Source organism: Passer domesticus, chromosome 5 (assembly GCF_036417665.1).
Source record: "Passer domesticus isolate bPasDom1 chromosome 5, bPasDom1.hap1, whole genome shotgun sequence".
In the NCBI taxonomy this organism is placed as follows: Eukaryota; Metazoa; Chordata; class Aves; order Passeriformes; family Passeridae; genus Passer; species Passer domesticus.
Window position 1 is genome coordinate 4,048,525 of NC_087478.1, and position 17,611 is coordinate 4,066,135.

Genomic DNA, 17,611 nt, shown 5'->3' on the forward strand with positions numbered 1-17,611 from the left:
CTCTTCTGAGGAAGTTCTGATATTTCTTCTTCACCTTACAAAAGTATCCACAAAACTCATTCACCAAAATAACCACTCCCAGGAACAGAATACAACCTATGATCAAATTCACCTTAAAAGTTTGTTTTTTGAATAGTTGGACCTGTCTATAAAAATTTTGGCTCTATGTAATGAACCAATAAAATCCTTACCCAGTTTACAAAGGGATTGTTTACAGACACAGAATAGCACAGGTATCCAGCAATTACACAAGTTGTTCATTCGTAGCCAATTTCTTTACTTTTCTCATGGCATCTTAACAAATTAATAGCAGTCTTATTTTCTTTTCTTCTTTTTTCTTTCTTTTTTTTTTACTTCATATTTCCTTTCAATACAGCAATAGTAAAGGAATGTTAAAGTTATCTTTTCTTCACTGGTCAGAATGAGATGAATACATCGCCATCTCAAATTTGCCAGTGGCATTTTTTTTTTTAATTTCAAGATAAATCTGAAAGAATTTCAAAATTTCCCTGCTTGTTTTTTTAACACTGCATGGCGATTGCTTTGCCAAGAAGTGGGAATTCACTTTTGCAGGAGATACTTTTTTCAGTAACAACTGGAAAACTTGCAATTAAGTTATATCTAGCCTTTCTAATTGGTCATAGCACCTGGTTCTCCTGAAATTATTGAAGGCAAAGGAAAGAAACTGGAGGCTGCCTCTCATCTGACAGGCAGGATATGATTTCAGAGTTGACAAGCATTGTTTAGTCTTGTTCATATCAATGTTCAGCTACCACATCTACCAGGACTTTGAAGAAACCAAGACTTGCTACTTCATTCTGCAGCAAGTTACCACTTTCTGCCTGATTTTTTGTTTTATTTTGTGGAATGAAGAAGAAATTAGAGTTAATTTTTCACTCAGTGGGTCTTTCTGACACATACATATACCCCTATTGACCCATTTCAAAGTTCACCACAGGGAAGTACTTTAATATCCTGAAATTATTTAACTTTTTTTTTCCATTGCTACCCTTTTACACCCTTGCCTGAGGGTTGCACAATTTCACTTGTTTTTTCCAGTCAGGTTTTGTCCACGTACCACAAGATACACAGGAATGTGGTGATTCATCTCCTCTGACTTTGGATACTACTGCTCAGTTGCTTTGGCTACCTGTGGCTCTCTTCATAATCATTTCAGAGACCAGAGGGCTTTAAGGTACAATTCATTTGACCTATTTTAGACATTGGCTTTAGCATGAAATAAATTGCACTTCAGAAGTTCTCATTTCTCTCCCAAGTGAGCCTCAGGTGACCAGCACAACCCCAGCTGCCTATGGTGTGGCTGTCTGCAGCTGTGTTAAATCAGTCCCACCCATGAATTTCACTCAGGGCCTCCATCCACTGAAATCCAAGGAGAAATTCCCTTAGGCTTTGGATACAGTTCTGCCCCATTTCATTTTTGAGAAGAAATGGATATGCTTGCAGATGTTTTAAACACATAGTGGGCTTTTACTTTCCCAAGATTTAGGATAGCACCTTAAAGGCTCATTAAATATCTGTATTGAGTTGCTCCCGTTCACTGATCTGTTTGAAATGAAAATCAAGGTAGAGCAATAGGGTTGGAGATGTAACATTCCTCTGCAGGTTTGAAATTGTAGAGGTAATTGTTTTATTAAAATATTTGCTCTTTTGCTCCCTACAAGCTTTCTGATGGCCTGGAAGTCAGTGTAGGGCATCATGCTAGCCGTTAGCACTTTGATTTCCACAATGCCTTTTTTTATTTAATAGGCCTGAAATATTGATTAACATTTACAGATTCAATTCCAAGCACTTGCCAGGGGTTACAGAGAGCCAGAGAGAGCTGGTTGTGCCAGTCAGATTCTGAGGTGTAATGAAATCCCCTACTGTGCCTGTCAACTTATCCAGTGTACAGGTCATTTCCCACAAGGTCTGCCGTGTTGAAAGAAGCAGTTTCCACATGAAATATTTCATAGGGAAAGGGAAAATATGTCTCCAGTATTGTATGCTTTATCCCTTTGTCTAATATTGAATGGCCTCATTGCTTCACACAATTTTTGCCCCCAAAGCTTTCTAAGTCAATAGAAGAAGAATCTTTCAGGTGGGCAAAAGTCAAGACTCACAGTGTAAATGCTTTATTACTGTTGTCAAGGAATTTCACAGTAACTAAGGCTAGAGATAGACAAGCCCCAAAAGGACTGGAATCTCAATCCATTTTAGTTAAGTATTGAATGATTCTTTTATTCTTCCAAATATTACAAAGCTCCCTTTGAAAGATACTTACATCTTTCTTTCAATAATGTCCTCTTTCTTAATTTGTTCCAAGACCCCATCTTTCCGTCATATTCAAAGTCTCTTACCTAATTCAATCCAAGTCCAAATAGAATATATTCTATTCCATCCAAGTCTACATCGGATTTTCTTTTGTTTAGGATCAGGGTTCTTTTGTCTTCTTATCTCCTATAGAGAAAAGAAAGCATATGCAGAGAAATGTTTCATTTTTCCAGTTTTGCTCCTGCTACTAAATGTCAAATATCTGATTTTAAAAAGGTTCTTTTAAAGAAAGATGTCCTGTTCTTTGAGTGACTAGGATCTAATTTTAGATTGACTATAACAATAGTCTTTAGGCCAAAAAAATCGATGTAAAGTTGTTGGCCCTGATCTTTCATGTGATATTGTCTCAAGTTTAAAATTTCTGAATGAGGAGTACAGTTGTTTGCCCTTAGTTCTCTAGCAAGGAGGGGACACAAGTACCTGAATTTGTCAATGCTTCCAGTGCTGTGACCTGACCTGACCTCAAAACAATGTCTTTGATTTACAATTTTAGAGTGGACTTTGGCTGGTTTCTCCATCAGCTTGAATTGTAGTGGAACATTTGACACTGATGAATGGCTGGATAGAACCACCAATAGATTCAAAAATATTTTCTTCACTTTTTGCTGACTGTATTGAAAGGAGAGAGAGGGAAAATATCCACCAGAGAATGATGCATTGGATGTTTTAGGTGCGTTGGATGTCAGTGGTACTGGCTCAGGAGAAATCAAGTCCACTCCTTTAACTGAACATTTCTAACAATCTCTACGTAATGGAGATTGAAAAAGCAAAGGCGTTTCCCATTAAAATTGGGTGATGAGCAAAATCCCACTATTTGGTATTCCATAGCAAGTGCATATTTTCTCCTTCAAGTATGTTTTACTTTGTTTATATACCATTAACAAGAAGCTTTGCACTAAGATAAGTGGAAAACATACAGTCTTGATAAACAGTTTGCTACCAAAGATTGGTTTCCCATCTCCAGGAATGAGCTTCAGTGACATTTCATCTACAAGTTTCTCTTGGACTGCAATATACACCCAGTTCTGTTGCTAAAAAATTAACTATATGGTCTATATAAACATGTTTTAGTCATTATATGTCAATTTCTATATTTTTCCACTGAGAACAAGATGTCCCTAACAAGAGCTTTGCTGGAAATGGGACTGAAAGTGACTTTTTTCTGATAGCCAGCATGCTTGAGGTTAACATATAGAATTCTAACGATCCACGAGTGATTCCTGGAGTGGGATCCCATTCAAGATTACATAACATATATTTAAGCATCCATATGTGAGTAATTAATTTCCTGATAGGTACAGCTGAAAATCATTGTATCCCGAAAACTGTTCATGAGAGTAGAATTCAACTGTTTAGGCTTTCTGAAACTTAAATATCTGGGACATTCCTAAGGCATTCTTACTGGGCTGGAAAATATCAAATAGGATTTATGGAAGATGACATCACTGTGAAGCAGAAGCTAGAGGCCAAGCAAGATACTTCTGGGAATCTAAAATTATACAAGACTGTATTTAGGCAACTGGATGCTGTCTAGATAACTGATTCAGGGTGAGCTGATAATCTGAACACCACAAATATCATTGTTTCCAGTCAAATCCTAGAGGATTTGTAACCTGTACAGAGCTTGGACAAACATGACACAGTCCTTGTAGGAGACATAAACCCTATGCAGGGGAAAGCCAAGAGGGGTCCATAAAGCAACCTCAAATGGCAATTGATACATTCATTTAGGCAAAATAACTAAGTCCGTCAATCCACTGAATTCTCAATACGTGTTCTTTGACTACACCAGGAGCTTAGGTGTGTAGATACTTGCAGGAAAACTATTTAGGACTTCCTTTTTTCGTCATGTCAATATGTGAGATTGTTCAGAATACTCCATCTGGTGTATCTTAAGATCAGATGGGCAATAAGAAGTGTTTTTTTCACACAGAATCAATTGGGTTGGAAGAGACCTCTGAGATAATGGAGTCCCACCTATGATTGATCATCACCTTGTCACCCAGAGAGACTGCCAGATCCAGGCACTCTCTGTTTCCTTAAACAACTCCAGGGATGGTGACTCCACCACCTCCCTGGGCAGCCATTCCAATTCTTACTCATCCTTTCTGTGAAGAAATTCTTCCTAACATGCATCTTAAACCTTTCCTCACAAGTTATGGATCCACAAGTCTATACTGGCCTTCAAATCAAGTTCCCCACAACTCAGATGATCTACTTCTTTCTGGATTGGCTAAGACTCTCCTTTACATTTCTATTTCCTAATTCTCTGCTCTTTGTAAATACCAAAATTGGTTACCTTAGAACACTGCACAGTGGAGGGTGCAGTCTCACCTCATCTTGATGAAAGACATTGACCCAGAGAATCAGGGGCTCTGAAATCCTCCTCATATTAATAAGTTTTCTTGGAATGACCACTTATTTTGACCAGGGGGGCTGATGTTTAAATACTGATATTGACTTTCTGTGAACAAAACAGTCAAACATGAATTAGTATGAAATGTGTGGCATAGATTTAACTTCCTCTTGGACAGTCCAATCAGTAGTGTGATGGAAGTCTCTGTTTTTGTTTTTTTTTGTAGCCAATTGAAAATGCCATTCATGCAAGTGGAGGAGAGCAACAAGCACTTGAGAAGAGGTGATTTGAGCACACTCAGCCTCATGGATGGACCTTCCCCTAACTGGATGGACAGGATGATTCAGATCAGGGAAGAAGAAAAGTGAATTTTAGCATCTAATACTCTGTGCTTGCAAGTGAAAGACAAGACTCAAATACTCTCACATTTCTAACTGATTACTTTATTTTAAAAGGAAAATGCTATCTTCCTAGACAAGGCAAACCTTTATTTGACTTTTAACATGGGGGAAAAAAGTATCTCAGTTCAGATCAACTCAAACATTGTGGGTTTTTCTGAAAAGAGGTAAACAGAAAAAGCAATAACTAGCAGACCCCTAATGAAAAGAAGGTAAACTCAGATACAATTTAATTTCAGCAGAATATCTGTGCCTAATTCCCTGCTCATTTTAACAGTCTGGGTCACAGCTTTAGTCTCCTGGGTTTACCATGCATAGGTTTCTAGTGGTGTCTTTCTAGTGTGTCTTTGACACCATTTCGTACTCAACTCCATTCCTCAGAACAGCTTTTCAGCTACTTTTCAACTTTTGTAGCTCCAGCTAAAAACCTTATTTTAAAAACTATTGTCACAATTTCTGCTTTCTTTCATTTCCCTTTCTTAGAAGAGAAAGGTTTGTTGACTGTAATTCAGCTTGACTAGGTTCCAGAGCCTGGAACTTTTTTTAAATGCTTGTGCTCTTTAAGAAAATGTAATGTTTGCTCCTTATATTGCATGTCTTGTTTCTTAACCATTTTGTCACTGTACTGCTAATATGAATGCATCCCCTCCTGTTAAATCACTGTCTTTTGAGAGCTACTTTGTAGTATTAAATACAAATCTGTAACATTTTCCTCATGTTGACATAATAGCAACCCAAGATATCCCTGACTGCCAGAATGCTGGGGGCATGAATTCTAACATTTTGCTGTAGGCTAAATTGTAAAAAATTATTTTAGCAGCTGTGATTGACCCTATCTGGTATAATTCAACTATGATATACTTAAATTAGTGTCTTTTAATTAGGCATACACAGGACTGGGAACTGCACTGAACATGATCAGGTGAAATCTCTGCTGCAATCCAGAAAAAAAGTTATCATTTACGTTTGCTGATCTCTAATTGTGACATCTTTTATGAAGGCCTCCTGTTTCTCTTTTCCTCATGCTGGTTTTCAGCTTCCTTTGTCTCTCTGTCCCTCTAGCAAAATGGCCCACTGACTTCTTGCTGAAGACATGAAATCTCTTTTTCTGCGTTTCTGTCGTGATCTTTCTAGCAGCCCCTCTGTGCATTTTCTGCATGTAGTCACCACCTTCTTTGATTAACTGTAAGTAAAGCTTTCAGGTGTTTTGGAGGATTGGTTTTAAAGAGATTTTTTTTTCAAGTTTTAGTATAATCTAGCCAGAGATTTAGAAACACAGATCACACCAGATTCTGCGGTGGTGTTCTGTTCCTACATACAGTAATGGTGCATCTAAAAGTCTCCTTCTTGGTACCTCAAATAGCTCTTACACCATTGAAACCTAAATGGAAGTGAAGTTTTAAAACCAATGCTGAACATCCACAGGTTCCTTTGGTTTTAGTGGTTATTGCAGGTGCTTCATCACTTCTAAAATTTGCGCACTTTTACTTAATTTGGAAAGGCCAGCACATTTGCAAAAGTGCACTCACCACCCTGCAGAGTTTTGTGTTTCAATAAATGTGTTACCAAGGGAAAACCAAGATGCAGACCTCGAGATTGCTGCTTAATTTCTGACTTTTATTACAGAAGCCCTTCCTCTAATGCTTCATGATAAATTCAATCATTGACCAATTCCTAAAGCAAAAGCAGGGGATCTCTGTCTTCAGGAGCAGGCACAGTCTGAGATTTCTTTTTAGATGAATAATGGTCACTTTACAGTCTGTGAGTGGGACACAATCAAGATCCTTGACAAGCCCAGCACCCTTTGAGCAGGGTAAAGGTACCCATGCTTAGCTTAAAAAGCCCTCTTATGGCTTTTCCATTGGCTTCCATCTGATTCCAATAAACACTGAATGCTGGCAGGGATTTTTAAAAGCAGAATAAACTGCAGTGGGTTCAAATTCACAAAAACATCATGTCATTGACATTTAATTAAGGATTGATTCTTTAGAATTTCAAGAATCATTTAAATGTATTTTTTTAATTTCTCTGACAGTCCACATCCTAAAGCATATAGATTTTTGGACATACATCTTTTCAAAGCCAAGCAAAAACTCTGAAAGCAATTTGCAGGGCGAAAAAGAAGCAAAGAAAATCCCCAAAGGGTAATTTGCAAGTGGTAAATCTCGGCCTATTTTATAGCTGAGGTAAGAAAAACCTTCCTTGAAAAGACATTTTCTAATTGAACATGAGATAAACAGATCTTTGGGCTAGTTCTTTATTTTTTTTCCTCTTATCTAAACAGAAGGTTATTCACATTATCAAAATTCTATTAAAGGGTTTTTATCGAAGAAAAATGTTGGACTTATTGATATTAATAACATAACCTCCTTGAGCACCTGTTCGCAACTAAAGGAAGGTCAGAAGCTCAGGATGACTGAAAGATTGCCTAAAGATTAAAAAGGAACTTAAACATAACTTGTGTGGGACATTTTAGCTCATTTTTAACATGTTGAGACTCCAATAACTCATATTTTCCAAGAGGAAATTGCATTCCAAAGGGCCAAGAAACTTAGTTTTCTTGAAATAAAACTGAAGACCAGAACCTTATGTAAAAAAAAAAAAAAAAATTTTTTTTTTAAAGCATCCACAAACAAACAAACAAAACCCAAACAAAATAGAAAAAATGTCATGGCACTGAAGATGAAATCTTGAGGTATGACAATATTGTGATCTGGACCTTTGTGATTACAGCTGCAGAGGAATGGTCTCATCTCCTTTCTCTCAGAACAAGGACTGAAGATCTCTGAGAGAAGATAGTGTCACAAAATAAAACTGGAAGAAGCTTATAAATAGGATTCTTTCACCTCCACTGAAATTTCTGCAGCCCTTGAAAGGTGACAAAACTATATCTCAAAAAAGAAAAGTACTGCAGTGAAGGAGATTCTGAAGAAAATGAGTAATTTTAACAAAAACAAGTGATTTATTCAGAACTAAATAAAAAGTTGAAAAGTCCTCAAATTACTTCCTCAATACTAGACAATATATGAATGAAAATTTAAATTTTTAGACTTTCATATCTGTTACATCTTCATTTTACTGAGATATTCTAGTGATCTGAAGCCTATAAGTGTGAAAGGAAGCCAAAATTTCTCTAACAAGGGATATTTTTTAGTCAAGAATTTACATTCTTTGAGGACAGTTTATTTTTACTTGTTGCTAAAAAATATCGCTTTTCCCAATAATTTAGGGAAAAAAATTAAAACTTCTGAGAAAAGTGAACTTTTTTTATCCAGAATTTTCCTAATTCTAAGCTAGAGAATTGAGGAAACACAAAAGAGAAAGAACAAAGGATTGGAAGTGGGGGAGGAATTAGAAAACGGTGCTTAAAATTTTCATAATTTCTATACTGAACCCATTCCATTCTATATTTGTCCTCCCCTTTCCAGACATTTTTTCCTTCTACTCATAGCTGGAAAGTAGCATGGCCAAAGTTATAGATCATTTATATTATATTAATATTCACCATTCCTTATTTTGACAAAACACTGATAAGAGTTGTTTGCTGAAGAAATACATTAATATTAATAAGTGACTAATGAGTTCACTTAAGACTTTCATTATCTGTACATTCATAAGTTTGAAAGATGAATATGATAGCTGAGCAAAAAATATTTCTAATTATGGTCTCAACTCAATCACCAGAACAGCACAGCTTTTCCTAGAGATGCACTAAAACCAGAAATCAAAATATCAGCCTTGGACTTAAGAGTGGAGCTGAACCCCACCTCAGACTCATTTCTTCATTCTAGCTTTATTTCTCATCATGCCATAACTTTCTCAATATTTGTTGAAAGAGCTCTTGGGAGCTCTCATGTTTGCTACAAAAGACTGGACATATTTATTCCAGTAAGGGAAAACATTGCCCTCACTGTAAACAAGAAGCAGCTGGACTGTGTTGATGAGCTCCAGTGAGAGCAGAGTTTATGCACATTTTTTTTGTAGGTAGGCATTTGTGTATTGTCTGCTTCTCCAGCAGAGTTTTGTTTTGTCTTGGAGTTGATACTCCACACCAAGATACATGTAAATAGACTTCCCATGAGCTCTTGCAAAAAAAAGTGATAACAGATCATATCAAATCAGTCACAAAATTACTAAGCTGCCCTAAAATTGATCTGAGAATTGGTTGAGGAGCAAAGAACAGCTGGAGTGGGCAAGAGGTAGCCACCAAGGGCTGGGAGAACTCCCTTACTGGAGCCTGGGATTGTTTCCAGGAGACGCAGGAGAGCAAAAGTCCAGCCTAGGAATATTTTCTTATCATCTCGTTCATGCTCTGAAAATTGAATCATGCAATATTTTGTACAGGAAGAAAGAAACAAAACCAAAACAAAACCTTCCACAAAGTGGTTTTAGTGTACATTTGAGGACAAAATTAATAAGATCAACTCAGCCTTCAGTGCCAAGTCAGGAAGAAAATTTTCTTCAAGGTTTTTATTGAGTCTATTAGGGCCTCCTCATTATAAAACTTCCAGTGTTGTTCACAGTGGGAAATGTGATTCCAAAGTAACTTGTCTGTCAGATTTGTTCTGGTTTAGCAACAGGAAGATTGATTCTTAAAATTAATGTAGGAAGTAGAACAGTGGGAATGGCTGAAAGATGCTTTGCCCATTACAAGTTTATGCTTGTGAAATGTAAATCTTGATGCATTTTTGCTTTATTTGGACATATGTAATTGCTGGATCAGCTGGAAACTTGAGTTAGTCCAGCACAGGTCTGACTTGTTCTCTTAAAATCTCTATCCACCATTTGTAAAAAGGAGATTTCTACAACTATTGCCCTAACTTTTACTCCTTAGTTAAGTGTCAAGAGATCTGTGTCCATCTAATATTCTAACTAGTATTCTAAAAGGATGAATATATATATATATATATATATATATATATATATATATGTATACATATATAATTTTATAATAATTTTAATTTCATTGATCTGATAGGCAGATTTTTCCTAGTGGGCCACATGACTATTCCAGAGGGCAAGTTCAGTCACCAAATAGGACTGTGACCATAAGGAAGTTTATGGTGTGATTTCCAGCCTGGGTGAAATATTCTAGTTTAGCACTGTGAATACTTTCCATTGTGATCACCTGTTAGGTAGAACACGAAGATTTAAGGTATTTTGCTTTAAGGGATATTTTTTACCTTTTCTTTTCTGAGCTGAAGATAATATGAAGGTATTTCAAGATGAAGGCATTTATATTCCAAGGAACAAAACAAAGAGATGCTGTAATGGCATATGTGAGCTACATTTACCCTGAGGCATTTACCATAAAGTTCAGGGTGGTTTTTTTTTATTGCATCATTCTGACAGCTGTGAATAGGAAAGCGAACATATTGGTATTGTCACTGGGAACTACCATTTACATTTTTGGATACATGAGGGAAAGGGAAAGGTACCAGCATCTGTGAGCACACACAGAGGACATAGATCCAGAGTGCTCCCTTGGATCCATTTTGTTTAGAATTCAAGAGGGACAAAACAGTCCCTCTGTTTTGTCCCTCTTGAATTCTTTTTCTAAAGGGGAAAAGAGGGAGGGAATGAAGTTGGGAGGAAAAAAGTAAGGAGGAATTCAGGGAGAGAGAGACGGGGAGGAAGGGAAGGAAGTAGGCAAGCTGGCAGGTGAATATGCAGAAGAGAGAAAAATAGGAAAAACTGTATAAAAAGAAAAGAAAATGAAAGAGTGAAAGCAAAATGGAACAAAAAAAGAAAAAAAAGGAAGGAAGGAAGGAAGGAAGGAAGGAAGGAAGGAAGGAAGGAAGGAAGGAAGGAAGGAAGGAAGGAAGGAAGGAAGGAAGGAAGGAAGGAAGGAAGGAAGGAAGGAAGGAAGGAAGGAAGGAAGGAAGGAAGGAAGGAAGGAAGGAAGGAAGGAAGGAAGGAAGGAAGGAAGGAAGGAAGGAAGGAAGGAAGGAAGGAAGGAAGGAAGGAAGGAAGGAAGGAAAAGAAAGAAAGAAAGAAAGAAAGAAAGAAAGAAAGAAAGAAAGAAAGAAAGAAAGAAAGAAAGAAAGAAAGAAAGAAAGAAAGAAAGAAAGAAAGAAAGAAAGAAAGAAAGGCTGACTTCTTCCTACATATTTGTCTAGAGAGGTACATATGGTATATTTGATGTGCAGAGAGAATTTAAAATGACCTTATACAAATGTCCTAGTGCACAAAACAAGAAAAAGCCATCACTTTAAATGTCTGGAAAAGTTCATTATGCTTTATTGTAGTCTCTGTGGATCATCTTTAAGCAAAAGCGTGGTAAATAATATATCAATTTTCTATCGCCACCTATGAGTGAAAATGCAGAACTGCAAATTATTCTTCTGAGCATAACCGAGGAAAGAGATGTGACAGTTGTAGTTCAAATATTTCCAGACATATATATTATATTTCTGAGGCAAAACTAACTACAATACTTTGTTTCTGGAGGAAATAAGCCAATTTTCAGCATATTTAGGGTATATTAATTTATTTAATTTTATTCATATCATACATTTTGGAATTTATTTCAGTAATTCTACTATCCTATCCTAACAGAAGCCAGAATTTGGGTGTCCTGTGGTCCAAGATGAAGACAATACTGATTTGGATGGTGCATGCCACACAAAAGCAAGGGTAATCTCAGCCTCCTGTATCTACATAGTATTTCTAGATTATGAGCTCTGAGATATAGGCAGTGATTTAATGGCAACTAGTGCAAGAGGAGAGAGGGAAATAGGAGAGAAGCACAGATAAGAATTTGCTAAAACTAGCAACAGTGTCAAAGTAGAATAGGCCAGAAAATCTAAGTGAATCTAAGCCAGTGAGATATAGAGTGGTTGAACAATGGAGCTGAAAGGAGAGTTAGGATATTCAGAATCACAGGATTAGGGATTACAACATATGCTGAAAGTGTGTGATTCCTAAGGTCACAGAGTGGGAGGAATGAATCCTGTCAGATGGCAGCAGCAGGACTTGGGGAAGAGTAAAGCAAAGTGAAGAAAACACAGAATGTGTTGAGATGCTCCTACAGGATCCAGGAACTCTGGATATCATATTTAGCTGAACCACAATCTTCCTATGTGACTGGAAAAAGAAGGGAAAAAACCCAATAACTCTGGGCCCAATTCATGGCAAGAGCCCTGGTGGGATTCATTAAGCCAATAAAACCTTACAGCACAGAGATCTTTGAGTCTCCCCAGGCTCCTGAACAATCATTGAGGAAAAGCCCCGTGAAGGCTATGAATCATCTGCATGCATTTGGCTGGATGAATTGCATTTAAAAGGGGCCTATTTTGCTCCATTTTCTTTGAAGGGAGTCAGGGGTGCCCAGGTCACATGGAGACTTCTGGAGCAGTCATTCAGCTGCCACCTGTTGTGAATGGAGATATATGGGAATTTCCAGTGTGTGATTCCTTCCAGCTATCCCAAACACTGGTCTGAATTGTCTTCTGGAATTGCCTTTTTTTTTGGTTTTTTTGTTGTTTTTTTCTTAAGAAAAACTCAGCTTGTTATTCCTGAGTGACTAACAGGTTTTGATAATTCACACTTCCATGCCTAAAGTTAGGTGAGATGAATCCCACTGATGAAATATAGAATACCCATTAATTCCTTCCAGCCAGACAGTTAGCTGACAAAGGTCTAAAGACCAGCTAGGCTGAAGATTTACATTACAACTGTCTTGGTTTATTATATCCTCCCTGCCTCAGGTAGATGGATAACATATTGATTCTGTCAATATGCTGTCTCTTGGACACACCTCTTCAATGCACTGCAGACAGGTCCCTAAAATCTCATCATTTTGGCAGCTCAGGAGACAGCACTGTGCCTCCAGCCCTGTATTCTTGGGACAGACTGTCTCATCTCACTATAAGGATTAACACATGGCAATTGCTTGCAGTAATGTAAGAAGGTATGAAGGCAGAGGTCATAGATAAAACAACCCATTGTAAAATGTTGAGGAGCTCCATTGAAGGACAAAGCGAAGTTGAAGCAGTATCATAACAAAATTACTACAATAAAGTGGAATTTAGGCATATAATGAATTCTGAAACAGGTCTTTCTATGTTTGAGTTAGATTGGCCACAAAATATCTGTGTGTTCCTCAGCAGGGCAAAGAAAACTCTTTGAAAAGTCAGGCACTCTTTGTTTATAGATCATAAGCCAGATTAAGACTCTCATTCAATACATTTTTTATTTATCCTCTTTAACACTGAAGATACAGAGAAAGCTTCCAAAAAGCAAAATCTTTGGCTTTGGATGGAAAGACAGTATGTTTAGATTGGATATCAGTGTGAAATTAGTAAGAAATCTTTACTGTGAGGGTGGTGAGACTCTGACACAAGCTGCCCAGAGAAGCTGCAGCTGCCCCATACCTGAAAGTGCTCAAGGCCAGATTGGATGGGGCTTGGAGCAACCTGGCACAGTGGGTGGCATCCCTGCCTGTGACAAGTGTCTTAGAATTAGATAATTTTTTAAATGCCTTCCATCTCAAACCCTTCTGTGATTCTTCAATTTTCTCATCTATGGTTGCATCCAGCAGCAATGGACACTTCTGATCATTTTGCTTTGCACTATTTCAATGGAGGCACAAAATATGACTTTTTTAATGTAATCCCATACCAAAGGAATCACAGAGTGGCTCCACTTGGGAGGACAAGTGGTCCAATCCCCCTGCTCAAGCAGGGCCACCTAGAGCCAGTGGCCCAGGACCACTTCCAGGTGACTTTTTAATATCGCCAGGGTAGGAGATTCCAAGACCTCTCTGGGCAACCTCTGCCAGTGCTTGGTCACTTTCTCAGTTAAAAAGTATTTCCTTAACATCCAGAGGGAACATCCTGTGTTTTGGTTTTGCATCCACTGCCTCTGGTCCTGTCACTGGGCACCAAATGACAAATATAGTGCTGAAACAAATACATATCTTAAGATGCTTGTTTTCTTTACATAGGAAATATGTCAGTTATCTGGATAATTTTCTATTTCTTACATTAAGAATATCTTGTGAAATTAATATTTATCTCAGAACTAATGAATATTCCCAGAATATTAAGGAAAATAACATTTTTGAAAGCCTGTGTGGAGTGTATGAAATATTTATAATTTCATATTGATTTTGGTAGCTTTGCTGGTAAATATTTTAATTAAAGAATTTCACAAAAGAGATGAGATAGAGAAGAGCAGAGATTTTCAGCTTTTTAAAAATCCTTTTTTTGATTATCCCTAATACTTATGATCAGCTGTGAGAGACATGAATCAGGTTATAAAAACTGAATCATGTGAGCAATAAAAAAAAGCCTAGTGCATTTTCCAGATGCTCATTTTTAAATGCAGTAATAGCATATTTAGGACCTAATTTAAACAAAGCATTTAAATATCAGAGTTTTAATTTTCATCATCTGCTGCTCAGTCCAAATGTTTAGGAATTTGGGATATAAGTTTGAAATTATTTTCAGAGGTCTAGAATTCATGCACTGTGAGAAGAAAACTTTTAAATTAAACTTATTGAACAATCAAGAATTTATCATTCCAGTAGCTATTTTTACTACTAAAACGAGAAAAAAATCTGTTACTTAAACCATTTTTGGCATTAGATATACTGTTAAAAATGTTCAATTAAAACTTGTGCAAGTCTCAGAGTATTTCTACTTCACTGAAGATATAATGGAATATATTTAATTTGAGTGAAAGGATGTTAAAGATATAATAAAAGACTTTGACAGGTTTCTCAGAGAGCAAATGAAATTTAAATATGCAGATCCTACAGGCAGAAAAAAAATGTTCTCTGAGATCTGATTAATACACCTCAGTTCAGCAAATATGGCTTTACCACTAATCCAGGTAAAATAAAAGCAATATATTAAATGATTAATCTACAGTCTAAGATGGTTGTCCTCAGATTTTTGAGGATAAAACAGAATATGGAAAAATTCACACAAAATAGATAAAATGTCAAAGAATCCTAAAGTGAAGAACTGAAAATTCACATGACCCTGCAACAAAAGGACAATTATTAGTCATTTGAATAGTTTAAATTGCTCTGACTACTCATACCATGTTTTAATTTTACTCCCTGTACACAGTGTTAGATATGTGCTGTATAGAGTACTTGCTGTGAATTGTTTTTATATCTTAACCCCTAATTTAATAAGACACCCCAAATTAAGGGACTGACTTTCAAACTGATAGCACAATTTAAAATTCTTTGTTTAGCTTGGTACCAAAAAACCCCAAAAGTATATAGAGGAAAACAGGCTTGGAAAACAGATGCAAATCTCCAAAAATTGTTTTAACCAATTAAATGCTGTGTATTCAGTGGGTACTAATTGGTGGGACTGACTCTCTAGGATGAGGGTTCCCTTGCAGTCTTTGGAACAGACTGGAATTAAATATAAAATTATGATCAAGCTGAGAATCCAAGTTTTGAAGGATAAGTCATAAAAACCATTAAACTTCCATTTTAAAATGACACAAGTTCTGGTTTTCAGAGGTGGTTACATGGCTACAGCAGCATAACTCTTGTAGCTAAAAATCTTTAAAAACCCCATAGCTCATATCTGCTAGGAAATTGCTTGTGTCCCTAATTTTCTCCTAGAGATAAATGATACATAAATATCTAATTGTTTTCATTAATGGAATTTGATCTCTTAGAAACATTCGGTTCCTTTGAAATATTACTTCAAACTCTCAGCTGACATGAATTTAATGATATGATGCTACTGTTGCTCATGAGGCTCAAAATTTGCTTTTCTTCTTATTCCAACACGCCTAGCTCCAGGAGTCCTGTTATGCAAGAATCAATTTTTATTTAGTAAAATATTAGTTTCTGCCTCTTGCCATCCACAAAAAAAATATGAAAATGGAAAACAAAGCAAGATGGAAAGCAAATAGAATTAGTTCTGTAATTTTGAAAATATGATTATTTTTACAGTGGACCTTTCAAGAAGGGAAGAGACTCATCACTTATCAAAAGTTGAGGTTATTGATACTGAGCTCCCCAATGTTCAAACAGGAACCCACAGATTGTTCTTACATTGAATACCAAGGGAATCAGCATTATTGTGTCAATAAGGAATACAGAGGGAATCAAACAGAATGTCTGCATGCTATAAATACCTTGAAATCAGGAGAAATGGCATTCCAAAAAAGGGAGACCCAGTTTTGCAGACGTGAAATAAACAATATTGCATGAATAGCCTTAAGGGAGATATGGGTTACAAAACCATCTTTCTCTGCTGCTTTCTCCTGGCTTTTCAGCTGGCTGGTGTTTTCTCTCTCCTTTTCTCTCTCAGCTCTGACTCAGTCAGGCAACTCACTTATTAAATAAACAGCCTTCAGAGCAGCTTTTCTGAGGAATACAGTTCCATTAAGTAAAAATACGGAGCAAGAAGCTCTGGAGAAGCAATGATCAGAGATCTAAGAATACAAATGAACAAATGCACTTTCAGATTTAAATATGTTATTGTTATTAGCACCATTATTCATCTTCCAGTAGCTTCAGAACAAACATCTTGCTGCACTAAACTTTCACAGGCATAAACATCTATTCTGCCCTAAATAACTTCCAGTGTAATTGAATGTTAGTAACATAAAACACTTATCAGGAAATGAGGGTGACTCATAGAATCAACTCACTGTGTGACAGGTGGGTTCCAACCTATTTTTTCAGTTGAAAAAAAATGTTCTTTTCGTTGATCTTGGGGTCTCTCAGAGGCTGGTTGTTTTTTAGCACACCCTCCTGCAGTGATGGCTGCAAAATACTTGTAATTCTCCTTTCAGCATTCAGCTTAATGATCCTGTTTCCTAATGGTCTTCAAAATGTTTTTGCACAAGAGAAGGGTCTACAAATCTCTGTGAGTTCTGCTGCAGAGTCTGTATTGCTGCACTAAATGTGAGATGGGAGCAGCAGTGGGGCCACACTGGCTTTAAAATTCCATAGGGCAGGGTTAAATTAGAAATTAGCAAGAATTTGTTGTGGTGACGGTGATGAAGCACTGCAAACATTTGTCCAAAGCAGCTGTGGCTGCCCCATACCTGGAAGTGTTCCAGGACAGGTTGGATGGGGCTTGGAGCAACCTAGGATAGTGGAAGGTGTCCCTGCTCATGGCTGGGGTGGAACTGGATGATCTCTAAGGTCTCTTTCAATCCAAACCATTCTTTGATTCTGTGTCAGTGCTCCCCTGCAGCAGCCAAAAGAAGCTTTCCAGGTCCCACTCAGCCTTTGACTCACAGCCCAGTGCAGGAATCCATTGTCTTTGACAATCAAAGTTAACACATTCTTCTTATTGTCCAAGGCCAACGAAGCACTTTGGAAACTGAAAGCATTTCAAAACATGCCTGGAGCATCACTTTAGAAACAAGCAGACGAACAATATCCCTGTGAGGCAGAACAATGCTATTATACTAATTTCACAGATGGATAAACTTGAACGCAGTAAGGTAAGGCCTAGATCCTGTTTGGTGCTGTGCTTTGATATTTTAGGGGATTAAACAGCACAGAGGGACTTTTCTTCCCTAGCAGGAAAGCTGA

At 37.1% G+C, this 17,611-nt stretch overlaps 1 long non-coding RNA gene across 4 annotated transcripts in view; it reads right to left on the reverse strand.

Moving 5' to 3' along the window:
* Nucleotides 1-16,610, reverse strand: part of LOC135301547 (uncharacterized) — a 68,411-nt gene extending 51,801 nt beyond the window's left edge. For 2 of the 4 annotated variants that reach the window (XR_010363294.1, XR_010363291.1), the window contains exons 1-3: nt 16,198-16,610; nt 4,666-4,795; nt 2,358-2,457 (exon numbers count right to left, since the gene is read on the reverse strand). This is a non-coding gene — a long non-coding RNA (uncharacterized LOC135301547). Of the gene's footprint in view, nt 1-2,357; nt 2,458-4,630; nt 4,796-16,197 lie in introns of all 4 variants that reach the window. The other 2 variants (XR_010363292.1, XR_010363293.1) reach the window with 2 other exon arrangements.
* Between the last annotated feature and the right edge of the window lie 1,001 nt (nt 16,611-17,611).